Here is a 7,145-nt window from a genome sequence, read left to right as displayed (position 1 = left end):
TGGGGTGCTTGCCAATGTGTATGTTTTTTCGTTTCAAAACAAAAACAACTCACATACTAGTAAAAATATTTGATTTTGCTATTGTGACATTTTTAGTCTTGAAAAAACAAAATAAGTCCAGTGAATGACCCACCCCATACTAAGTACGGGGAATCCGTAATGTTAAATTTACATTATGGAATCAATACTGTTAAATTTATATTTATTAATATTTTAAATAATTATTAAAATTTCAAAAAATAGCTTTTCAATAATTATTAGAATATAAATATTTTTTTTGTTATGATCCATAGAGGGTTAATGATTAAGTGAAATTGATAGAATGTAGGTAGAAGTGGTTTTGGATAATCACTTTTGCATTTTCTGCATTTTTTTAGGAATTGATTGAAAATGGTGGTAGTGGGTTGTGGGCTTAAGCAGCAATTTCTCAGAAAATGCCACGTGTCTAGCTTTTCAGAAAAATGAAAAAGGCCATGTGTCTAAATGGTGGGGAGTTGTGCGACTCTAGATCTCCTACCTACATCTACCTACAACACACTACCCCCTGTGAATTGGGAACATATCCCCCTATATAATACTATGTAGGAGGATGAGATGTTCTTTGTGTGTGGCTGAGATCTTATGTGGGTAGACATGAGCAGGAGATTTGGACTCAGCTGTAGCCTGGTAGTGGATTGTGACTTTTAGCAAGAATTTCTCAGAAATTGCCACATGTCTGAATGATGATAGTGCGCCCTGAGCTTTAACAACAATTTCTCAAAAATGCCATGTGTCTAAATTTGAAAAAAATCATGTGTATGAATGGTGAGGGTTGTAGCCTAAAAGCCTTCCTTGAATATATATATATATATATATATATATATATATATATATATAATATTAGATAATATTAAGGCTAAATTTATGAATGCTTATTCTAATAAGCACTTGAGAGCGTTTGATAAAAAAATAATTTATTTTAAACAAGGGTAGTATATATATATATATATAGAATAATGTGGCAGGTCAAGATAGGCCAAAAAATAAGCCAATAAATTGGTCTTCTCAAATAGGTGTTTATTCAAATAAGCACTTATTTTTAAGCACTCCCAAACTTAACCTAAGAAAAAATAAGGGTAAATTATAAAGCTATACTATGAGGTTAGTGACAATTACAACCTAAATTCTTGTTTCATTTCACTAATATAAATGTTTCTCTTCGTATTAAAATATAAAATTATCCACTCCTTTCTCCAACAAATTAAAAATGAACCAAATGAAACCTTAAATTTATATTAATCAAAAAGAAACCTCTACCATTTTAGTTGAATATTGAGTTCAACAGAAATTTTGTAAGGTTCTATTAGGGAAACTTAGAGGACTTCAATATTATGTTTAGAAAGCTAATCAAAATCAAATCATAAATTGTTTAAATAAATAAATAATGGTAGTTTAGAGATTTTAAAAAATTTTAAATAACCAATGATAATCTTTTTCGAAATTAACTGACATGACTCTAACAAAGAAGGGTACTTGTCACAAAGTGAAAGTTGAGGAGGTCTGTAAATAAAAGTTTGGGGTTAATTGTTGGGTGGGGGGTCTTTGTAATTTACCTTCTCCCATTGGCCCATAAAACTTGTAGTGGTTGATATGAGAACCAAGCTATATAAATCATATCACGACTTATGGTTTTGATCATCAATTCAGGTGGGATCTAGCCACCCAAGCCTTTAACTAGGCCTAACTTGAACTATGGTTACTTTCAAACATGGGCTTAGCCTTGGTCCAAGAACTCATGCTTAAGATGGATCCAAGCTTTGTTGAACTCAGAATAGACTTATTCATGGGATGGTGGCCCGGTGGCTTGGCTCGGCTTGATCTGTTATAAGTCAAGCTTGGTCATAATTTTAGGCCCATGGGCTTGAGCTCAGGCCTAAAGCACTGGGCCTGACTTTTTTTGGAATGGGCCCAGGCTTTTTCAAAAAAGCTTGGCTTGAGCGTGAACTCAATGTGATATTATATATTAAATAATGAAAAATATATTTTATTTAATAAAAAATATATACAATATTTTTTCTTTGTTCTTCTCTTTTTTTTTTTTTCAAGTAATAGTGAGATGTTTATTATTTTTGAGTTTGAAGGTATTTATTATAAATAAAACACTTTTTATTGAATAAAAAAATAAAAATTTTTGTTTTCAATTTTTTGGTCGAACTCAGACTCGGGCTCAGGATCAAGCTCATGACCTAGGCCCGACTGTTGGGCCGGGCTTGGGCTCAGGCCTGGCCCATGATGAACATGTCTAGCTTAGAATAATTCACCTCTACACCGAGTCATGGGTTGGTTGCTTAGCACCAAATAGTCTTCAAAAAAAAAAAAACATGAACCCATCTAGAATGCCATTTCTTTGTTTAGGTTTAGACATTAGTAGAAAATCAGAAAGTAGGCAAGACTCAAGAGGGAAGGCTTAAAATTCCTGGTATGGATTTAAAAGCGATGGAGGCCCATGCTGAGATCCACCATTTTTTGTGGAGTTCTAACATTCAAATCATCTTACTATGACAGAAATAACACTGGAAGAGAGTCAGAAACAAGTCTGGATTGGACTTTATATACTAGCAATCACATTGAAGTGAGTCCTAGTGATGGCAATTTATACCTTATTCAATGGGTACTTGCCCCTACCCTTCCCAATGGGGTGGGTTTTTTTGCTTGAATGAGAGGTTTTGAGGTAGGGATGGATTTTAAGATTCTATAATTCATACAGGGTATAGGTAGGGTACAATATTAGGCTAAACCCGACCCTTCCTAACTCGCATATTGTTGGAAGACATATAAACTTTATGTACCAAGTGTTAAATTTCATAATATTTTGAATTTCATGTAAAAGATAATTGATAGCTTATGTGTTTTTTACATGTTTTAATCAAATAATTGGAATTTTTGTTGTTTATTTGTGTTATTTTACTTATTTATTGCTTATATATGACAAGAAATAATAGAAAGTTATATACGGGTTCTAAATCCAGCCCGCTATCCTTGAATGTGGAGAGGGTAGGGTTAGGAAGGGCTTTTCATTTTCTTGTACAAGGAAAATTTGGATTCTCAAAATCCAACCTGCTACAGATTTTGGAGCGAGTACAGGTTGGGAGGCTTAAGGAGGTAGATAGGGTCTAGAATTTACAAAACCCTCCCTGAATCCACCCCATTGCCATCCCTAGTGAGGCCGCTTGCAATTGCAAGTTGTAAAGATAAAGATAAATAGTAAGAATGAACAACTTTTCCAATTTGACCGCCCCGGCTGGATTGGTAGCAAATATGGACTCCCAAGTTCCAATTTCCACACAACACACATGACAATAGGGCTGTAAAGGCATTCATTATATGGTTAAGACCATCAAACTAGACTGAACTAAATTAAAATCGATGATTTGGTCTAGGAAATTTTGAAGCTTTGGTTTATGACTTTGGTCTAGTTTCTTCAATTAAAAAATCAGACGAGATTGTGAACCAAATTACTATATAATATATAATTTGATATTTAAATTATATTTATTATTTAAGTAGCATCTTTGTGTGTTTATATACTAAGACGGTCCATGTTAGCATGTCTCTCCCCTTTCCACCATTCCCATTAAGCCACATCACCAATCCCAGTCCAACTACCTAAAAATATTCCTAAAACCTCTCTCCTAAGATATTTCCTCTAAGTGATTAGGAAGGTTTCATGTTACCCTACTCCCCAATCAATTTCTAAAATCTCTCCCCTCAATCTATAGAATTTGGATTAGATAAACGCTTTAGCTGTACAATGGGCTGTGGAACCAATGATGAGGTTCCACGCTAGTAATAAATTCATGGGCCCCACTGTAAAGATGCAATGGGGCCCCATGTATTTAAATACTGGCGTGGAACCTTATCATTGGTTCCACAACCCCCTCAACAACTAAAGCGTTCAGCTAAACCTTGCTCAAATCTATATCCATTCAGTCTCATTTAAAATATTCATATTAATTAATAAATAGTTAACTATAGTTAATATTTAACCCAACCCATATTCAATGAGTATAAATAGTGTCATTACCAAAAGTTAATAAATACGGTTAGTAAATTACACAAAATTAAATACTTATTAGTACGGTTAGTAAATTACCAAAAATTAATAAATACTATTATTAATTAACTCATCATGACTTTTTAAAGTATTTTGGGTAAATACTATTATATTCATGTTAATTAGCAACATTTAATAGAAATTGAAAACCCTTTAACTAAATTCTATAAATTTGAGAATTATATTTAATAATTATCAAAAAGTATAAAATTTTAGTTATTGTTGTTATTATAGTTAATTACCAAATGCAAATGGGGGAATAAAATATTATAATGTTGGTAAATGAAATTATTAATTAATTTATATTAGAAAATAAAAGATAAAATAGTGTAATATTATTAGTAAACTATTTAATAAAAATAGATATTTAAAATGATTTTCAAAAAATCTCCATAATTACATAGATGTAATAAAATTTTTCAAAATTTTTCATAAAACTACATTTTTCGTAAAATAACATTTTGGAAATTAAAAGATATATTATTTCACTTCTGAAAAAATTTTGAAAGTTTATTTTAAATGTATTAAATAATTATTGAAAATTATTGGAATATTTTGGAAATTTTAGGAAAATTTATTACATTTGATAGACTAAATTTATTACATTTGATAGACTATGGAAAACTATTGAAAAATTATGTATTTTTTGTTGTAAATTATTGAAAGTTATTAAAGATAAATGAGTATGGGTAAGGGAAAACTATAATTACACAAATTATTAATATAAATTAGTAAATATTGAAAAAAGGAATGTATTGAATAATTTATATTAGAAAATATAAGATAAATTGGTGTAATTTTGTAAGTAAACCATTTAGAAAATTAAATTATTTAATAACAATTTAAAATTAAATTTTAAAATTTTAAAAATTACACAAATGTAATAAATTTTACAAAAAAATCTATAAAATTATATTTTTGAAAATTAAAAACAATTTACCATGTGGCTGATACTCAATATATCCTTTTGGCCATTTTTGTCATCAAATTGAATATTGGGTTAATAGGAGTGGATGCATTGCCTTGAACTCGCCCAACACTAGGGATGGGGTAGGGAAGTTCAAGGATTCTCCATCCTTCATGAGGACTGGGTGCCTTGCCTTGAACTCACCCAATACTGAGGACAAGGCAAGGAAATTTGAGGATTCTCCATCCTTGATGAGGAGTGGGTGCCTTGCCTTGAACTCGCCTGACATTGAGGACGATGTTGGGAAATTTGAGAATTCCCCATCCCTAACAGGGAGTGGGTACCTTGCCTCGAACCTGCCTGACACTAGAGATAGGGCACGGATATTGATGGGATGCCCCGCCCTAAACCCGCCTCATTGCCATTTCCTTTATAATTGCTAATTATTAGTGAAATTAATAAAATGGTAGCTTTTGTAATTATTTGTATTTATTTAAAGTTAATCAGAATTTTATTTACAAATAATGAAAATAATTGTCAACATTAAATGAAAATTACAATTATTAAAATTTTAAATATTAACAATAAATTTGAATCTTTTTAGTCAATTAACAATAAATTTTGATTATTAATTTATCAATTAATTAATAGTAAATAAAATTATTCAATCTTTCAAATTTTCCCTTACATCGCATGAGTCCCTACTAGTATGTTATATGGGCTTTCTAATTAGGTTAAGCCCAATGGAATAACGTCAATCGCATTAAAAATTGGAAATGGTTTGGTTTGGTCTTTTATGTACCAAAATGATTTGATATGGTCTTATTTTGAATCAAAACGATTTGATCTAGTTCGTATAATTTTGGTCATAGATTTTCTCCAATCCACACCGGAGCTATGAAACACACACTGTTATTTTTTTGGAAAATTTGTTAAACTACCCTTATGGTTTAACTAATTGACTAAGTATACCCCTTACTATTTGACTATTGTCTAACATTACCCCTACTGTTTTTGACAATTCACTAGCTCTATCCTTACCTTTTTCATCCATAAATATTTGGTCAAAACCTGTGCACACACATGACACCACGTGACCTTTGATTTTTTTAAAACCCAAAGTTACCCTTGTCCCCTTCCTCTTGATCGGCCACCCCCCCTCTCTCTCTCTCTCTTCCCTCTATCTTCCTCCGTCCGTCTCCGTCAGCACTAGATAAGCAAGAATTCTTAGGCAGCCAAATCAGTGGCTCTTCAGCAACAGTTACTTCTTTCAAGGGGTCTTTGACATCCATTACTTCTCAACGATCCTCCAACATGGTTAGAAGCCTCTCAACGATTCCACTACTACCACCAACTACTTAGACTTTTTTTTTCATTCACCCATTACCTATTTCTTTATTTTTTTCTTTGAATTTCATAATAGAGAGGCTTCCAAAGATAAGTGGTTCTCTGAAAGCAATAATCTTTGGTCCAGAGATTAAGTGGACTAACCATGACAAGGGAGAAGGAGAGAGAGAGAGAGAGAGAGAGAGAGAGAGAGAGAGAGAGCACCGCTATGAGGTATTCCCCTGTTCTACCCAACTACCATCACCGTTAAGAGGAGAGCTCCACCACTACAACTCCCCTATTCTCATTGACAGAGAGGGGAGTTGCAGCTTTTGAACCTTACCCGAGTCCTCAACCTTGTAGAACTACAATATATCAAGCTTTTTTGCTCCTCCTCTATTAAGATGTTAGAAAGAATTGTACAACTGGTAATAGCTGGTGACAGCTAGCAATAATTGAGTTTATTAATTGTTTGTTATAGTAGGTAGTTGTCTTCGCTATAAATATTTAACCGAATGAAATAAACAAAACACTTTTGAGCTTCTCTACAACTTTAGATGGTATCAGAGCATGAAACCAGGTGAAGCAAAGAGATCTTTTTCTAGTTCTGTTCTCCCCGCTTGAATTCGCTTTCTGCGAAGAGATATTTTTCTAGTTTTGTTCTCCTTGCTTGAATTCGTTTTCCCAACAAAGAGATTTGTTCTGGTTTTGTTCTCCCTTATTGGATTTGTTTTCTCTTCTCCATGGCTAGATTAAGCAACGACAGCACGAGCTTTGTGAACGTAACATCATTGATCCTGCATCACCTTACTACTTGCA

Source organism: Nelumbo lutea, chromosome 1, assembly GCF_056320005.1.
Source record: "Nelumbo lutea isolate HS-2025 chromosome 1, American lotus-T2T, whole genome shotgun sequence".
NCBI lineage: Eukaryota > Viridiplantae > Streptophyta > Magnoliopsida > Proteales > Nelumbonaceae > Nelumbo > Nelumbo lutea.
The sequence above is the reverse complement of the archived record's forward strand: the minus strand, read 5'-3'. Positions refer to the sequence as shown.